Source organism: Ambystoma mexicanum, chromosome 6q (genome assembly GCF_040938575.1).
Source record: "Ambystoma mexicanum isolate Mex_15411 chromosome 6q, UKY_AmexF1_1, whole genome shotgun sequence".
Taxonomy (NCBI): domain Eukaryota; kingdom Metazoa; phylum Chordata; class Amphibia; order Caudata; family Ambystomatidae; genus Ambystoma; species Ambystoma mexicanum.
The window spans coordinates 55,092,250-55,112,944 of record NC_090937.1 but is presented as its reverse complement, the minus strand read 5'-3'; positions in this window follow the sequence as shown (position 1 = coordinate 55,112,944).

The following is a 20,695-nucleotide window of genomic DNA, read 5'->3' as shown; positions in this document are numbered from 1 at the left end:
GAGGAGATACAGTTTTGGTAGTTGAGACTTCCTTTGTTATGTTACCCAACTGCATTAGCTGATTTGTACCAAGATTCTCTACACACTCTACAACAGGTGGATGCTTACATTGGGCACCTTTATTTTTCTTTGCTCTAATTCTGCGTTCCTTTCTAGGGAGTTGCTTTTTGGTAGGCATTCTTTGGTGTATGTTGAGAAAAAAAAGTATACTTTGCTCTGTTGCAGTGTGCGTGTGTGCATAGGTCTGATGGGGAAGCTCTTTGTCATGGTGTGTCAACGTATAGTGAACTCTACCAATCATTTGGTAAGGCTACTTTACTGTTTGTATACTACTACAATGTGCTTCAGATGAGAGTACAAAGTGGCCTACTTGTGACGAGACCATTATTAATAACCAAAATGCCAAAAACTTGCTACAGCAACTTCTTTTCACAATCTAACCTTCTAAGGATTACCTATGTTATTTCAGTACCAAACACACACGGATTTGTCAGCCATTCTGCCTGTTATTCTTTGTTCAATAAATGGATATTTGTAGGTAGAATGGTTTACAAATCAATGCTTGCTTTGATGCCCAAAATAAACCAATAACCCACGCAGCCTCTCTAATGAGTAGTTACAATATAAAGGTTGTACTGTACTTACTTTTTTGTACAAGATGACCAGGTTTCTTCGGATATGTCGTCTGCAGTGTAGATGCTGTTGATTCTCAGGAGAGTAGTCTTCACTGCGAATTAAAAAAACAAAATGAATTACTTTGTGTGTTTGCAGCAGTGATGATACTGCAGACATTACTTGTACTTCTTTCATCAGAGGATTGAACTTTCATATTTCAACCCAGTGCACGTGCACATTTAACTTCACTCTGTGAAGTCTTGGCATAGTACTTGCAATATGGTACTTGTAAGTCCTTCAAAATAACTAAATCTTTTAAGGGTATGGAAATGCCTTGTTCTTTACAAAGTGTACTATGCATAGGAGAGAGGTTTGTAAGCGATAGGGCAAAGTACTAGATGGGGAAACATTTTGTACGTGTTAATGAAAAGCACGATGTCGAAAAATCGTGAGACCCTCAGAAGGAAATGTCAGCACTACAATCGGGAGTGCTTAGTGTTCTCATACGATCACATTGCAAGTAGCATTACTGTAGGCCGTACAGAGTACAGAACTCCGACATTTTCAAATACAAAATTGAGGTCTGTCCTAAATAGGCATGCTTGCAACGTATGTACAGGTTATGCAGAAGACAGTAAGCAGTCATGCGATTTGTGAATGACAAATCGGCAATCTTTCACTTTAAAGGGGGAGCGTTGTTATGTGTTCCCTATGGACATTTAGCGGAATTATTTTGTCTAATTTAAATCATAAGGCTTCCACATGTTCTCTGATTAAAATATACATACCTGTACTCTATACTGATGCATGTGGACATGTATGGAGCTGTACGTAGAAATTTGGAATCCTTGCACAGTAGCTTGTGAAGTAGGTGCTTTGCAATGGTATGCGACTTCCATTCAGAATCATCAATAGTAATTTTGAAGTGTGCAATGTTGATGACGGAGTTAAAATTAGCAATGTTCTATGTGTTTGGTGGATGATTGTGCGACTGCTTAGTTGTGTCCAATGAGGGACTCACTTTGGTACCGCTGTAGAAAGGGTGGAAGGACTGGGTAAGAGTTACGTGCCGCACGTAGGCAACGCTTGTCCGCTGGTAGGGCGTGTCACATACGGGCTTGTACAGCAAATCCTGCATGGAAAGGTGACTGTAGGCATCAGCCAATCAGATGTTCACATTACTCTTTTGTGTGGAAAGACGGTGCGCACACTGAAGATGGCAGAGGTGGAGAGGGTCAGAGTTTTGATGCTTGGAGACATTTTTGTGCAAGGCTTACAACACTATGCCGAGAGTAGGCATGTGGCACACCATTTCGATGTGCGAGGAGTGGAGGTCGTGTGGAGCGCTGACACTGATGCCAATGCTGCAGCAATTCTGCAAGTTTGTAGAGACATGCGTAGAATGACCACTCCTCATGTGGTAATTATTCACTACAGCGCTTGCCATTTGGGATTCCTCACTTCAGCTACTTTGTTGGCAGATTTTGCACAGTTGGTTGAAGCACTCATGACCATCTTCCCAACAACGAAAGTAATTTTTTCTGCTTTACTCCCGAGAGTACAATGGAACAACACTTCTGTTTTCTGTCCAGATCAAAGCATTGGGAGGTGTATCATCAATCGTGGCATGTGTGCATTCATGCTACAAGTTGGTATGTTTTTTTGCAGCCACGAAAACATTGCTCCAAGCAATGCGCATTACTTTGAAGGAGATGGTGTTGCGCTATCTTCTTTGGGAAATGCGATGTTCTTTTGGAATGTAAGGCTTGCTTTAGAGAAGGTTCTGTAGTGTTTGCAAGAGTAAAGCAAGGACAAAAAATACAAAAAAATACATAAAATACCAGATGTCTGTATGGTATCTGGCCAAAAATTTAAAAAAAACGGCTCTTTTCAGTGCCTACCTTAAAGGGGAAAAAGGGGAAAAAGGGGAATAGTACTTTAATGTACCGTCGTCACGCTCTGATCCTGTACATGTCCGCAAACATGGCGGTAGTTAGCAGCCAGCACATATCACCACCGGGGATTCAAGGGTGGAGCCGCATGTAAATGAGAATGAGCGGTGCTAGGGTTTGGTCCATAAAGTTCAGTAGGTGTGTTCTAACCGACGTACTTTAGTAAGACCATCTTCTCCCTCACAGGAGACCACACAGCCATGGCTTTCCATGCTCGAAAACAGATTATCTGGATTTTGGGAGACTCATGGATACATTGGTTGAAGGTGCATGCAGAAAGCTGCAGTTTATCTACAAATCTCGGATTTCCACATGCGGAAGTACTCTGGCATGGCGTGCGTGGCATGAGATGGCTGGACTTGTTACCCCTTTGTGTTACTTTACTGACAGAGGTCCTCCAAATATACTGATCATTCATTGTGGAGGAAACAGTTTAGGTCATGTATCTGGAATTTCTTTGCAATTTTCAATGAAGGAAGGACTCGCGAAGCTCATGGACATGTTTCCAAATTGTCGAATACTTTTTTCCCATATTGCTCAAAGACAAATATGGTTGCGTTCTTCTGCGTTTGATCCACAAATGGAGAAAGCGACACGCAATGTGAATAAGGCTGTGTGTGCATTTCTAAGAGATGTTGGCATGTCCTCTTTCCACAATGAAAACATTTTGTTTCGCAGCACTTTCATTTTCTGCAGAGATGGAGTCCACCTCACATATGCTGGCAATCAGATTTTTCTTCGCAATGTACAAAATGCATTCCAACCTCTTTTGCAATCACGCTAACCTATCTGACAATTCGTTTTCCCCAATCCACTGTTTTTGACCCACACAACACACCACCGAAAGGCTGTTTTCAGAGCCGCCACTTTCTCTAACGTACACTTTATTGCGTTTGCTCCGCTTGCACCCTCCCTTTTTTCCTCTACGACTGTCCGCAAACTTTTTCAGAACTCTGCAGGGGTCTACGGCCGTCACTTCATAATTCTATTGTTATACTGAGAAAGGCGGCTCTGAAAAGAGCCTTTTCTGTAATTTCTGTTGTTTTTACGTTCATTGCTTAACAGCACACGACACACTAGGAGAAGAGGTGAAAGGAGGGTAAGGAAGGGACACCAGCCACGGGGATAAAAAAGGACAACTGAACAGAGAAAGATTTAGGGTGACCTTTATTTAGGTAAAGAGCAGATCTTCTGGTGCTCAGTGACTGCAGCCTCAAAAGCACTTCGAAATCTCTCCCCCTGCAGAGTACTGCATCACAATACGTGCACACTACTGTCACCTTTGAAAGGTAAGGGTCAACAGCATTGCAAATGGCTTGTGAGGTAGCTGGAGGAAGGCACTCCCCCACAGGAGTGTCTCTTGTGATGGGAGGATTTGATACTGAGGATGCTGTGGAGGAACTCAAACGACTACGCTCTTCACATGGCACCACCTTGCGAATGTCCGCAGTGTGGAACGAAGTGAGGTGTCGCTTCATGGTTGTCGTACCAAAACTGTACGCTCCAAATCTCCCATGACTGAACACCGCCTCGCACTGGTTACACTTCACCAGGTTCGTACATGCTTTTGGTACATTCCCATAAACGGAAAACAACCGCCATACCCATGACTCCTGCCGAGTGCTCCTAGTGTGGAGGTCCTCTACTTCATTCTCTTCCTCCTCTTCTTCCTCTTCTTCCTCGATCTCTACATCCTCACCCATATATTTCTCTGCAGGCCCTTGGTGAGGTGGTGGTGGTGGCGGGTTTGGGGGTGGTGCAGAGGCTAATGACCCAACAGCAGCCATGGAAGCCATACCCATTAGTTTCCTTTTGGTCACTACAGCAGTAAGGGCAACACACCTCAATCTGCTATAGCTAGAAGGACAATGAAGATACGCTTGAGGGTGTGGCCTTTTGTAGGGATGCAGGGGTGTGCCTCGTGACTGTCTTCATCCCTACAAAGCGGTACACAAATTTTACACAGCAAGTCCTGAGGTGGCCTATTGTTTGGGATGTGTGAAATTACATTTTTACACTCTACAATACTTTGCCTTGTGTCTATAAGGTCATTTGTATTGTTGCGGAACCACACCAACCGCGGAAATGAGTCCCCACGCTCGGCGTAGGTGCGGTCACATGATGACGTCCTCAACACATCCGCCCCAGTAATGAGTCTCCTGGACAGCAAATTGAAAGAATCAAACGTGCACATGCGCGTAAGTGTCCTACGGACAGTGTTCGGGTTCTCAAACTACTTCAAAGTGCGACACAAGTGAGACGGACAGTTAGGAACAGGCGTGATGTTCACAATACTTACGTTTCTACTGTGCATGTGCACACATGCTATGTTCACTGTACGGACAGTTCCGGTGTCCTTAGGACAACTCCATTTTGTTTGACTACGAACTTGCCGGCAACTGTGCCTGTTCTACGGATGGCACCATTTTGGCTGCGCCCGATACGGACCGCTATACTGTCCTTCACACACTCCCATTTTCCTCATTTACACCCATTCCGGACATCTGGTGTGTTCTACAAACATGTATTATCTCGTTTCCAAGCGGTACGCCAAGGTAGTATATTCTTTGGACACCCCTTTCTGTTTATGTATGCACAATTTCAACAGATGGTGCAGTCACACATCACATCCGTCTTACTTGACATTACACAGCACCCACATTCCATTCCTTGCGGATAGGTCGAACAGTCGCGCTGTTCGCGAACATTTTACATCTTTTTTTAAAAAAAATCTACACACAAACTTTTTCTCTACAACTACTGTACAAAAACATTTCAAACACAGACACATACACATCAATCTGAAGAAATAGTGGGGGAAGCGGACACTGAAACAAATATGGGGGAATTAGGATTCAACACAGGCTGGTTATTAGGAGAAGATTTGTGAGGGGAAGAAGGGATGGATATTTCGTCAAAAACATCTATTTTCCTGTTCAAGGTTTGGGGATGGTTCACTAGGGAATGGAGAAGCAGGGCAGGTGCAGGTGGGGTAATGATAGGAAACTTTTCCTCTCACACAGTCCTCCACAAACTCCCATAAACTTTGAAAATTGGCGTTCAATATGTCCATTTTCTCCTCTATCCTCTTTATCCTGCCTTCTTCGTTCTCGTTCAGTGCCCTTTCGTCTTTTTTTCCTGGTCTGTTAAAAAAAAAAATACATAAGTTGAATGCCTCTAAAATACTGGTCACTATTTTGCATATGCAGAGCAATGTGTACCATTATTGTCGCTGTCTTCAGAAATTTCCCCATGCGGGAAATACTCCTCCAGCCACTCCAAAGTACTAGCCATTTCTGAGCCAAAACAACAGAAAGAAATTATTATTTATGCACCACATACCAAATAAAAACCTCACACATATAAAAAAATGATCTGCACTCACTCTTTTGCTGTAATCTCCCTTTGTCCTACTGTGTCCGTCCACTGTCGTTCCAAGCTGCCGAGTTTCTGTGAAGTGATTACGCTGGAGGCATCCTTCTTTTTTATGGTACCATGCACTTCATTCTACATGCTTATTAAATTTATTGTTTTCTTTTCCCAGCTTCAGGTTTCCATATTTAATTATTACTACTTATAATATCTTCATGTCGTTCTTCTACGTTGCACACTTTTTGTGTAAGACAATAGTACATTTTCAACTACCCCCGCCTCTTTGGGTAATGTTGATCCTGTCCAACCCCGTCTACAAACAGGCGCTCAGTCTTTACCTTTCCAATATCAATAGGGAGGGGGTTATGTATGTTCCATGTTAAATGTATGTCAAGTACGTAGATTATACTACATATCTCTCACATGATTTCAGTGTATATTCTGCTCACCAACTTCATTGCCACAATTCCATGCTTACCTTCCACCTTCCAAAAACCTACACAATTTCCTACAAAAAAAACTTTGTTAAGGGGACGTTATGGTTAAGTTGTCCTCCCAAATACCAGTGAAATTCACTACAAAAATAACTTTGTTGAGGGAACGTTATGGTTAAGATGCCCTAACAAAAACCTGTACACTTCACTAAAAAAAACTTTCCACCTCCCTTTATGCTTAGAATTAAAACCGAAAAACCCCTAAAATTTGCCAATTATGGTAAACTAAGCCCCCAACCTTGCCACCACCCCTGTGCACTGCTAACACTAACACCCATACCATGAAAGATGTCATCCCAAATGTCAATGCCAACATCAATGACGACATCACTTGTTTAGACCCTTTATTTTCCTTCCCTGCCATACATATACATGTACAATCAGTAAAAATAAAATCATTAAAGAAATGTTATACTTCACAGTGCAACCAAACACCACTGCACATTCCCCCATTATAGTAAGCTAAGCAACCATAACTCGCACCATCTACGTGCATTGCTAAGACTAACACCCAGGACATCAAAGATGAGATCACAAATTTCATTGATGACTTGAAGCCCATTTTGGGCAACCGACCTACCTTGACGTATAAACGTGCACCTTCTTTAAGGGACAAACTTGTGTCCAGCTTTTTACCTCCCGGGGGCAAGATTCAGTGTTCTAACACCTGGCTTCTAGCTTCATACACAGGATTTACTAAATGCATGAAGTGCAAAGCTTGTGCAATGCCATTGCTAAAAAATCCTTTGTGAATCCTATTGCACAAACACAGCAAATGATACGTCATTCCATCAATTGTGACACCACTTTTGTTGTTTATGTACTCTCTTGCCCCTGTCTGCGTTGGTATGTTGGCAGTACTACATGCAAATTGAAACTCAGAATTCTGCAACATTTGAGAGCCATTAAGAATTCTGATCCGACATAACCCATGGCAAAACATTTTAAATCTGAACATAACAATGATGTGAAAATGTTAACGTTTTTTGCTGTGGCACATGTACCTCCTCAACTAAGGGGTGGTGATCGTATTTTGAAGCTGAGACAACTAGACACTAAATATCCCAGGGGTCACAATGTAGACGAGGAGCTTTATACTTTTCTGGGTACTTAACTATTTGCCTTAGTTACTTTATTGTCTCTCCTGCTATTTTGCCTTATTTTCCTTTGCTGGGGTTTTTTTGCTTCCCCAGTAGGATTCTTCCTTAACTTTATATTTCATGTTTCACTTTTGTTGGTCTCATGCAGGTATTGATTTATTAACCTTTTTCACATTTTGTACAATCTTCACTTTTCTTTACCTGCCTCTTTTAGCTGTTTATTTTGCATTATAGGGGGAGTGCTTCATCAACCATGTTTAGTTTATCTGGTGGTTTACATGCAGTCTTTTTACATATCTATGTTTTTCCTTTCTCTCCTCGGTATTATTTACTTCTTGGCTTTAATTTGTCATGCTGCTTATCTAGCTTCTGGCCTTGCGTGCATTTTACATCATGGTCTGTTATTGCTGCTTATGCACTTGCACTTTGACGGAATAGCTGCTATTTCTTGCATTTTGCACAGTCAACCATGTTGATGCACTTGCACTTTAAGATATATTCAATTTTGAAGTTGGCAAGACACATTGTTGTCTTGCTGTTTGCTATGCTTTGTCGCACTGTACAACAGACATTCCATGGTTTTGCTGCTACTCTTGCTTTTTGCACATAATACCTTGCCTTTTTGCACTGCCATACTTACATTTTTAACATTGTTGGTCCAGCCCTATCTTTGATCTATTTTTACATCTAACCTCGGCTGGCCTGTTTTTATTGTAATTTTACTTGAGTGATGGGAACACATGACTTGTTTACTTACCTCATGAGGTTGATTGTACATTTGCAGGCTTCATTTTGTATGTTTGGGCCTTAGTATTATTGCCTATATATGGTAGTGATTCCCATGCGACATAACTTTACTACTGACGTTAATCATTTTCTCTTAACAGGGTGTCCATGGATCACTTAGGACGCATATGTTTACTTGAATGCTATTTGACACATCTGGCCATGTTACTATCTTTGCAATTCTAATTTTAATATGGGTATATTGTTATTCTGAGTGTGACTATTTTAGTTCACTACATTATGGTGGTCTGCCTTGTGGTCATTACACTGTAATATAATGCACTGTGCATTTATATTTATCATGTCCCACATATCAATAATTTTATTTTTATGAGGTTTTGACTTTATATTGGAACTATTACGTTCCATACAGTGTTTCACATCGTGGTTAGGGCCACTTTCAACTTGCAGATAACTTGCAGAGAATTTGTTAATGCACTGTGCTTTCATTTCTCTTACTTTGCCTGTATCTTTACTCCCTTCCAATATGACCGCCTTTGTTTCCTCATGTTGTCTTAACAGTTGTTGCCATCGACACAGTCAAGGGACCGCATCTCTGAAGTGTATTTACCTTTGCCAAACCCACTCCCCCTCACGTGATCAAGCGCTCAGTATAGCGCGAAACGCATTGTTTGCAGGCTGCTACACCTAGGCGTCCTGCTGTTGTTTTGTTTCTATGTGGTGCTCATGTGTTGTGCATTCGTTTTTGCACGATGCAACTTTTAAAATTTTGTAAAACATTAAAGACATCAGTAATTTTTCTACTGTGTCCGGTGTGTTTTGTCCGACCATTTTTGAACTTGGCACTAGTTTATGTGTCTGCGGGAGTGCAGTTCGCATTTTCCTCCTTCTTTTGAAATGTGTGTCCTGGGTGTTAGTCTTAGCAGTGCACGGTGGTGGCGCGAGTTATGGCTGCTTAGCTTACCATAATTGGCGAATTTCAAGGGTTTTTCGGTTTTACTTGGAACCATAACGTCCCTTTGACAAAGTTTTTTCACTGTATTTCATAGGTTTTTAGTAGCGCAACTTAACCCTAACGTCCCTTTAACAAAGTTTTTTCACTGAATTACATAGGTTTTTAGTAGCGCAACTAAACCATAACATCCCTTTAACAAAGTTTTTTCATTGAATATATATATATATTTATATAAATATATATATATACATATATATATATATTACACAGCCACTGTAGTGGCTGTGTAGTTATGGTTAAATTGCTAATACCATAGGAAGAGCATTTTTTGGGTGGCTTATAACTTTAATCCCCCTGGACGAATCCTCACCAAACTTTGCAAAAAAAGTATATGGCCCACTCTGCAAAGTGTTGTGAGGTTTGGGGGCAAAGTTATAGGGGGGGGTCCCAAAACTTATTCTTTTCCCATAGAATGAATGGGGAAAAAATTTTGCTCACGCCTACAGCCCAAACCGCTGGATGGATTTTCACCAAATTTGTGGCAGGAGCAGCGGCTTGGTCCAGAAAGCGTGCTTTTGTAAATATGGTGAAAATCCGTCCAGTCGTTTTTTTTAAATGACTAAAAAGTAGGCCGCAAAAAATAAGTGATTTCTACGTCTGCTCCGCGGACACATTTCCCTGTTCGCTCCGCGGACAGAACACCAATTGGGAGATCGGCTTGCGTCATGTCCGTGGACATACGACATGTTCGCTGATTGGTTGGGATGAAGCGTGAGGTGCGTCGGATTGTTTCGATGCGCCCGCCATCTTGTATCCGTGTCTGGTGTCCGCAGACATCGCGGTAAAAACAAATTAAAAAACACAACATTGCACTTGTCAAACTTATCAAATAATCTCTGGGGAGGTGAGGGGTGATGAGGATGGGATGGGATATGGCTGCAAGAAGCAAACAACTGGTGTTTTTTTTGTCACGAAAGTCACACGGTACATTTGGAGGTGTTCCACAATATGTGCCTAAGGTACAGGCGTAAGAGATTGTATTTTGGCATTCAAGAGATGGAGATGTATAATCATGAAATTGTGGACTTGTAAACATAGATTGCTGCTTCTGCAGTCTGTAACCCCAACCTTACCTTGTGGTATTACAGAGTAATAGTACATTCCGAATGCCCGTTCCTCTATATTGTTTATATTGGTTGCCCAATATTAATTAATATTAAATAGAAGCAATTTCAGGTTATTTTACACTCTTAATTAAAACGCTTGATGTTTATAAAGTTATTTGCTGGTGCTACACCCAGAGCACGGCAAATAAAGAGCTATTCATGTCTGTGTTAAAATGTAATTAAAATAATAATGGAGTAAGACTGGCGCCCCCTAGAGCCTGGCACCTCAGGCAGCCACCTGCAGTGCCTGATGTACGTGGATCAGAATAAGGGTTCTCATGGATGCGCTGAGGCAAGTTGGTCCAAAGTAAGAATGTATTTTGATTCTGAGTGAAGGTCACCAGCTTTGAATGTTTGCTTGCGAGATAAGGAAGCCCACGCATCGGACACACAGTATAAGGTTCAATTGTTTTTTGACCTTGAGAGAAAGGGACCATTCCGAAAGGAATTGAATGGAAGGATGTTTGTAATAATGAAGATATGATAAGGTTATGCATTCCAAAACTAGGCTAAGGAATATGTAAATTCAGTTTATGAAGAATCGTTGGTGCAAACACAGTGTGCGTTATTGTCCGAGTTACGCCAAGAGAATGGAAATGGTGAATATAATGTAAGTTTGATTTTCAACGATTGTATAACCGAACAAGCATTAATTTATTATTATCTGAACATTATTTCTGGGTTAGATTCTATAAGTTTGTTCTTTGTGGCATATTGCAATGAAACGCAAGTACAACCTTTGTGTGTAGTGGTTTTCTAACGTGCTCATGTGGAGTCCAGCATCAAGATGCATGTACACCACCACTCGGTTCCCCCAGGTTCAACGCTAACATTTCATTAAAATGTCATGTATGACCATTTCGAATTGTGTACCACTTTCCAAGTGTTGAGATTGTTTCATGTCTGTGCTAATCGTTAGTTTAAACTCTATGCCAAATTAATAAGCCAAAAGATAAATTGTAATAAAGTTCAGTTAGTGAGACACATTTCCTGTTATGTTTTAGAAACAGATACATTCTGCCATTCTGCGATTGTCGTAGATTCCAGATGCCAACTGACTGGTTTTTCAATCTGCAGCTGAACATAGTTGTGAACAACTGGATCACAGTGACTCTTTTTTGGGACGATCGCCAAGGGACCATATGCCCTTACGCTGTACTAGCGATTAGGAGCAACATAACATCCTTTATGGTGGTCTAGGACAAAGTTGATGCAGAAGCACTGGAATTCACTGTGCGACCCAATCGCTCCTTTTACCGAAAACAAACACCTTGTTTATGTAAAAAGAACAACGCGTGCCTCACGATAAACATTTTGGATCGTGAGTGAAGAAACAAATTTGCAATTTGATTGAATATGGCAATAGTCAGATGTTCTCGGAGTGTTTATTGTGAAATAAAAGTACTTTACAAATTGTACAGTGTTGTTGTTTTCTTTTAAAGTACGTTCTAATATTCCAAATTGTGACGTGCTGTGTTGTGAGTCGATGTGTGTTGATTTTCGGGTTCTGCGTCACGTTACGTAGGTGATTATGGGCACGTTTGGCTATGCTGACGAGAAACGTCACAGAGAAAGGTGGAGAATATCACTAGGTTTGGTGATGTGAGGCTCAGAGGCGGGGCATATGATTTAGTGACGTCAGGGCAGTTTACCTTAGGCCGATGCAGCAATAGATAAGATTAGCACAATATGGCTGCGCACTGCTGCCAGATTGTGCATGTTTATAAAAGAGGAAAAGTGAGGTAAGGTGAATTGGAAATGTTTGCAATAGATCAACGTATGTATAAAAATACATACCCGAACCCTCGGGACAATAATATTTTCTGAGCATTGCACTTGTCAAACTTATGAAATAATCTCTGGGGAGGTGAGGGGTGATGAGGATGGGATGGGATATTTCTGACCTGATTTCGAATGAGTTTACAAAGTTTGGTGGGATTTTGTGCATAGCTTATATGACGATTGTATGTGCATTCATTTGACACTTTTGAAAAAATAAAATGTGGGTGGATTTCCAGCAAACTTGCGTAAGGCGCATTGGCAAGGATCTACAAGCATGGTTTTGCAAATGTGCTAGTGTTTTCTTATTTGACAAGTGTCATAATGTAGTTAAAAAAAATAGCGGTATAGCTTTAGTGACTGAGGGGTGGCCTGTGGCCATGGGCAGTGGCCAGAATGTCCGGGTCATGGAATAAGGTCTTGATCCGGACAATCTGGCTACTGGCCATGACCAGAAGGGACAAAACGTAGGATTAAAGTGGCCATGTCCACCTGAGACTGGCTTTGTGGTAAAGTTATTCGAAATTAGGATAGATTTGAAAGGAAATAAAAATGTGCTTGTGGTAATATGGTCATAGGGTTCTCGTTTTGCCTTCTGCAGGAAAGCGAAGAGGGCCCTGTATGGAACCCCGCCTTCCCTTTCCATGGTGGCCATCTTGGAAAAGGATTTTCCTTCCTAAACCAGGACGCCACAGGCCGAAAAATCCTCTTTTTTAGTACCACGGGTTCCCGCTTTGGGAACCTATGCTGCTAATGGCCTTCATCCCCCATTTCAGGGGCTGTAACGGGGGGATAATGATCCAGAGACTTTGTTATCCACCCTCGCTTCGCTTGGGCTGATAACTTGAGCTGCTGGGCCGGTAGCCACTGTTCCAGTCCCTGGAATGGAGGATGAACGCCCCAATATTGCCATTAGTATAACACAAAATGCAAATGGAAATGTTGGAAAATCTTATTGAGTCTTTACTGAGAAATATAAAGTAGATGGAGTCTATACGTTTTTTTTAGTTCTATTTTTTAACTGTGAAAGGTGGTTCCTAAAGGAACATTTAATTTGTTGTTTTTGGATGTATTTTTTTTTTTAGCAGGAGAACTAAGAACGAACAGTGGGGAGGGACATGAGGGAAAAGGCACCAAACAATAATATGGAGGGGCAGGTGGACAGGGGAAAACCTTGCGCGTGTGTTATTTCTAAGGAAGGGGGCAGTGTTTCTCATGCTCCTTGATTACAGCAGTGGTGGTGTCTCTTGGGGAGCAGGGATGGCCTTAGTTGATGCCATTTTAAGATAAATAGCAGTTTTGCTAAAAGTATGTACTGTGTACTAGATTGTTAATGGATGAGTAGGAATATGTGTTGGAGCTGTGCAAGGGAAATTTTGAAGTTGAAAGCACAGATCTTATCGTGAAGTGCGTACGGGTTCTCATACACGTCATCATGCCGCGCACCAGCATATGGTCATGTGGCACTGTCCGGAAGGTCTGCAATGAAGTCAGATGTTCGTAGACTTTATGGTTAAGTTGCACTAATAAAAATCTATGAAATTCAGTAAAAAAACTTTGTTAAAGGGACATTATGGTTAAGTTGTGCTACTAAAAACCTATGAAATTCAGTAAAAAAACATTGTTAAAGGGACATTAAGGTTCCAAGTAAAACCGAAAACCCCCTGAAATTCGCAAGTTATGGTAAGCTAAGCAACCATAACTCGGCCACCACCGTGCACTGCTAAGACTAACACCTAGGACATCAAAGATGACATCACAAATGTCATTGATGACATCACTGATGACATCACATGAGCATTTACCTTTCATGAAAAGTCTGTACAAGGGATTCTTATTGTAATGTTAATAAAGTGTCAAGGATCATTGGAATAAATATCATGAGGTACGTAGTGCATTAAGTAATGCATTAATCCAAATAGCATTGTATTATGAGGTTTTTTCCAATATACTAAGGTACACATGTAGTAACATAGGCATAGTGTGCAGCAGACATGATGAAGATGCAATATTGATAATTTTGTCATTTTAAATACTAAAATTATAAATGCTTTCTTATTAGAGTCTTGCATACTGTGAAACATTTAAAAAGTACCCAATCAAACCCACTTACTACATTATTGCATTACTGCACACAAAACACAAACAGACAACAACACATACAAATAGAGCATATACAGGGAAAGTTAAGTAAACAAAAACAGCAGTATTACCCGACAATCTTCACAATCTAACTGATTATCTTCATGCAGAGAAATGATTGCTCTCCTTCAAAGCTACTACTTCCCTATGCATAACTATCACATATTGTGATTAGAATATAAGGAACGTAGTGTAAGTGCAATGTGTACAAATATGAGCATATCCAGGGAAAGTACAGCAATAAAAAAAACAGACCTATAAGACAGTGGTGATAACCTTACTAATCATCTTTATACATAGAAAGCATTGCTGTCTTCCAAGTCTGTGGTTTCCCCTTTGTATATGTTTCATATGCTTTGAGTGGACCCTAAGTGAATTACTGTAAGAACATATTTGAAGTATAAGTCTACAAATATAGTACTTTGTACTATAGTATAGTGAATTTTTTGTTCCTGACTGTTACTAGCATAGATATATCAGTAAAGGAAAAAAGAGTGAGCCAGACATGTGATGTCATCAGTGATGTCATCAATGACATTTGTGATGTCATCTTTGATGTCCTGGGTGTTAGTCTTAGCAGCGCACGGTGGTGGCACGAGTTATGGTTGCTTAGCTTACCATAACTGACAAATTTCAGAAGTTTTTCGTTTTTAATTGGAACCATAACGTCCCTTTAACAAAGGGTTTTTAGTAGTGCAACTTAAACATAACGTCCTTTTAACAAAGTTTTTTTTACTGAATATATATATATATGTATATATATATATATATATATGACGAAGCCTGCCAGGGTGAAACACGTTGTTGTTTGTTTTTTCTCTGCTTCTCCGAGTCCATCAAGTGCCGAATAAAGGACGCTTAACCGAGACTTACTGGATTTCGGTGTGTCTTTTGGGTATTTATAGAGGAGCGCCGCTGTAAACTGATGAATTTCAGTGACTTTTTTCAACATATATATACTTCTCCTAGTACAGTGTGTGGCGTACCCCTGAAGCAGCTCGTTTGTGCGCATTAGACAAGCATGGTAATCAAGACCGGGCCAGAGTGCGGCTCAACCCATGATTTGTTGCTGAGGTGGGGGGCCTGAGCATAGCTCGGAGGGGGTCCCGCAGCATCTTATGTTACACCACTGGTTAAGAGATAAGGAGGAGGTGGTGACAGCCAAGGAGAAGGAGGTGGTTGTGAAAGAAATATCTAACTAGGTGATGGTGAACAGAGGAACAAAGGCGGTGGGATGAACAGTTGTGCTAAGTAGGACGCAGGAGCAATAAGATTCACTGAGATGGCAAAGGGGGAGCTATAGAGGAAGAGAAGAATGCGGAAGGTAGGTGGTCAGGAGCCTAGACGCCAGCCTGTATACCTCCAAGTAGGCCTCACCTTTGCTGGAGATTGTGGGATGTGTGGACAGTCCAGCCTAGCAGCAGGTAGAGTTTAAGCAGTGCAACCACGAGTGTGAAGCAAACCAAGCAAATCACTTGCATCGTATCTGCCAACTGACACAGAAACTAGGCTTTGCATAATCGACTGTGAGAGTGTTAGAGAGATGTTTTTGGGGGATTACAATTCTGGCACTCGTCTTAAGTTATCACAGTGGCCCACCTTTTTGTGAAATTCCTCAATAAACCACTGCTTTAAAAAATCATATTTGCGGTCTTCTTTGTGGACACCACTCAACTGCACAGCTGGACATACAGTTCTGAACTTACGCTTATTTTCCCTTCTGTGCGCTCATTTAAAACTGTACCGCAAAAAGTAGGCCACACAAAAAAGAACGCACTACAAACAAATTGGCACAATGGCACTGTCAAAAATGGAAGTATGACTGCATCCACCATTAGTTCGGCTTTTAATGATGGGATATCAGCTCTACATCGAAAATGTTTTAGGTCTGAACTTCTGTTCTGACTTTCTACTTGTTTCACTCGGCCACCATGATCTTTCTTGCAGAGCCAGACTCAACCCCACTAAATGCCTGTCACATAAGTGCGAAATCCTATATGTGTGAGTCAGGTTGCAGTTCCACACTTATATCCCCAGCACATAGCCTGAATGTGATAAGGCCACCAGTGAATCGGTCCCTGATCCTCCCAGCGTAACTGTACTGGGCACCTCTGTTGAAGCGTTAACAAGCGTTAACATCAGAGTGAGACACAGAGGCTGGCCCTGAACATGAAAGCCCATGGAAGAAGATACATACATATAGCCACACCCACTTAAGATGACCAAAGAGGAATCTCCAAATACATGCCAAGATGCAACCAAGGATGCTGCCATTATTCCTATTCCTTCAATACAGGTATTGCAATCAGGATACACAACCTCAGCTCAGAGTGCAGGGTTCTGAACCTCGCTTCTCACTTCTCTATAAATTATCAAACGTTGCTTCTGTCTCAGAATTGGCGGAAAACATAGGCTTTTTCACAAGCTTTCAGTAGCTCCTTTTTAAAAAGTGTGTACAATTTGCCTTCTGGCTACCAACCATTTATTTCTTCAATATGTTTGGAGCCTTTCTGTTGCGGCCCACAGATATTAAACCTGTGCTAATTCAAACGTTATAATATTGTGTCAAATGGCCCAGCACGTGAATTAAAGATGTGTTTAGTAAAAGATTCAAATTTAAGTGACCAATCTCTCAAGTGGGGGGGCTGGCTGGCACATCAATGATTTCCTATCTAAATTAGGATGAACATATACACCATCAGAATTTAGGGGGTTAGCCCCCTCGCTCACATCATCCGAACCCTTGCCCCACCTCCCACTTTTGCCACCAGTGCATTTTCACTAGATGGCCACAGTGGCCTAAAGGGTCCATCCACAGTCATGTCTTTGCTAAAGAATGTACCACCACTACATAACATAGTGAAGCATCATGAAAGCGTCCAGGCCTACGCCAACTTCAACACTCAAGATTGTAACTCTGCTCACAGTCTCCTGGAAGCTGGATTTTGTTCTACCTATGGAGCTCTCAAAAAAGAGGACAATGCTAGTAACAAACAGAGCAACACACAAATGGCTTGATTAATCTAGATTTAAGGTTTCATCGCGTCAAACAAATTGCTTTATTTGTTTATGGGCAGCTCACACACAAGATTGCGTTTCGCATTTTTCTATACCAATTTCACTTTATTAATTTTGTTTGGTACTAATGTCACATGCCCTTCTGCTAATGTCACATGCCCTCTGTCATTTCTTTACATTTATTTGTCCAGAGGACACGTCTGCATATCTATGATGTTTACCTGAGTCTTGTGCACTCACCAGTGACATAGTGTGTGACAGGGTGGCGCCATTCACCAGTGTCAGGCCAGACTAGTACTTCTATGGATGTGCGGGGTGTCTGTTTGTATTTAGGTGCCTTGTTTGGTTTCTGTTGGATCCGATAAAAAGATTTATTTCAGAAATGAAAAGGCAGTCCAGGCGACTTCATAATTATTCTTTTGAATTATTTTTGGAACATACGACCTCCCACTTTTATGTGTATTAATATACCCATTGTTTGAATTGAATCGTGGTGTGGTATGGTATACATGTCAAACTCTTGAGTTACTCTATCAGTTAGAATGAGCATTGTGTGTTTAATTTTTGTGTGTGAAGTCCCTGGGCCTCTTCCGTTGCCCCATCCCTCTCGTCTTCCAAACAGTAAAAAGCTGTGTGCACGGTGAGAGGGGGGCTGCATCTGGGATTGAGGGGCTTGGGGCAGTGTCCCAACAAGGGGTTAACTATCAGTAACAAAAGTGAATGGGGAAAAATGTGTTGTGGCCATTGTTACTAAGAGGTGCAAATGATGGCTGATTAGAAAGGGAAAGGGTGCATAAATATGCATGCCATGTGCAACAAAGCTGGGGCTGTGATCATTTCAGTCTCACTGTGTTTCTTTAGATTTATGTTGGTTAGCATGACTTTACATGCTGGGAATTATAGGCTTGCAACCAGAATGGGGAAAACAAAGCTACAGCTGTGATAGTTTTTTGCACAGCATACATGTGTGTGTGTGTGTACAAAAAAGACAATACGTGTGAGTGAGCATGCAGGAAAAAAGGTACATCTAGCAGTACGCATAGCTGTTTATGGTAAAACTGTGAATATTATAATGTTTTATTTGAAGATGCTGAGTTCTCTGTTTTAAGGCAGTAGTACCCCAATTGTATTTAAGGATAAGATGGAATTAGCTGTAATATGCAGAAGCCCATCTTTATGTGTGTCCCATTACAGGAATTCCAGCACTTACAGCAACTTCACACTTAAGTAAATGTGAAAAATGACTATCTGCACTGCATTCTGCTGCTTGTCCACTTACATTTATAAAACTAAACTGGAATGTAAAATGACATGTGCTACATCATCCGTGGGGAACCACTGCATATTTTCAAATTCTGGCAGGAGATTGTCAACTTTTCAATATTGGGTTGAAATGGTGCAATTTATGAGCACTGTTTTTGCTACAAATTGGGCAAAACACAATACAATCTACAAGCACATTTTCGAACACGTGGAAAATTCCAATAGATGCCTTGTCACCAGCAGTACACAGGATATGCCGGAACTGTGCCGGCACCGCCACTGTAAAACACATGTTGATGCCATTGCAAAAAATGTGTCATAATTGTACTTTTAAAACATTTGTGTGATGCTGAAGACCTCAATACATATGAGAGAGCTGTACATGCAACCTGGCCCTTGATCAAGCACCAGAATGCCCGGCATGATTTCTGCAGGGTAGCTGTGGCAATCCTGTGAACCGTTCTCTGTGATACTGCCTCCTTCATAAAGGGCAGACTGATGGCTGGCCACCATCCATTAGGAATAAGTCACCCCTCCCTACAACTATACTCGCTTTGCTCAAAATATGAATATAACTGTGATGAATCAAGTTCCGGGTAGCAGTGGTCATGGGGTGAGTATCGGTTTCTAAACCAGCAATTAGCCCCACACATCTAATACACCAGAATGGATCTCAACGGATTGGATTGAACAAGCATACAATTAAAATTAATTATAAACCTCCTTGTGCAATTTTGGTAAAATGAACGGAACTGCAGGCTAATCGCCTCTAAAGATCTTGGATCGTTGGTTATTTATAACACAGCAAAAATACAATTATTACCCAATGATAAAAGGAGTGTCCAGTCAATGTTTAAAAAAAATATCTACTTTATTATTATCACAACAGACAGTCTAATAACAGCACTAAATACAACCCACCTTGTAAAGTAATGCAAAGAACAGACAGTTTCTAAGAAGGAAAAGGCAGGAAGGTAGTTTGTATGGTTAATATCCACAATCGAATGTTAAGGTTTCTTGGCTTCAGCACAAAGGAAGAAAGGGGTCTTAAAATGTTGCTAATGGCCTTCTGGGAAGGACATGGGGGACAGAACTACACTGCACCTTATGCTGTAGTTGTTATTGGTGTGTGACAGTGTTCAGTCGGCTTAAGGGCACTTTGCAAGCCTTTGTGACAGAGTTTGAGATTGGAGTCAGCGGCGAGTATCAAGCGGCAAGACGGTTCGGTGAGCAAAGCTTGCCGAACAGCTACAGGCAGGCCTTCATAGCAACTCAGGGTCATGAATCATTTTTTCAGTGCTGATCGGCGGTTCTGAAGCACTGTTTGAGATGTCTCCGGTTTCTTTCAGCGACTGCAGCTTGAGGGCAGTATCTCGAGGCTTGACACGGGTCATCGTTGCAGTCAGTTACGGATCGAGGAACTCAACTGGCTTGAAATGTCCTTTAATGTGGACAGCGGTAGATACTTGTTACACTTCTGCAAGCATCTTCAATGGGCTTACGTCATCCTTTAAGTCAGACGGCTCTAAGCTAGGGAGTGTGTTGCAGGCAGCTGCCTTGTCCTTGATTTCTGGTTCAGAGACCTTCTGATACTCCAAGACCAGAGAGCTTTCTGCAGAGCCTAACAGGGAACACTGAGTGCTGGCTAGGTACTGGTTCTGAACCAGCTGGAGGGTCTACTGAGTTCTTTTCTCCCTCTATTTCCTGAGAGTGGTTAATGGGAGGGATCTTGCTTTCCTCTTTGGATGCTCCTGGCCTTCCTTCACTGGGGGAAGCTGTAAGACAGACTGTACCTTCAGCCGGGGTCAAAGGATGAGTTCTTCTTGCTGCTTTTTGCAGTCTTCAGATCATCTCCTTAAAGAGGGTCTCCAGCTCTCTATTGAAGCCAAGTGGGCCACAGTGATTCGCATAGGATTAGCCTACCTTAGTGAACTAATTATGGGGTCCCTACCAGACGTTTTCGGTATGTGCAAGGTCTTAACCAGGGTGCTTTGCAACAGCAAAAGCTAAAGCGTTGATACAGGAACAAGCAGTGTACCAGACCTCCTCTTAACAGAAAGAGCTCGGATCTCCTTGTGTGGTTTCACTATTA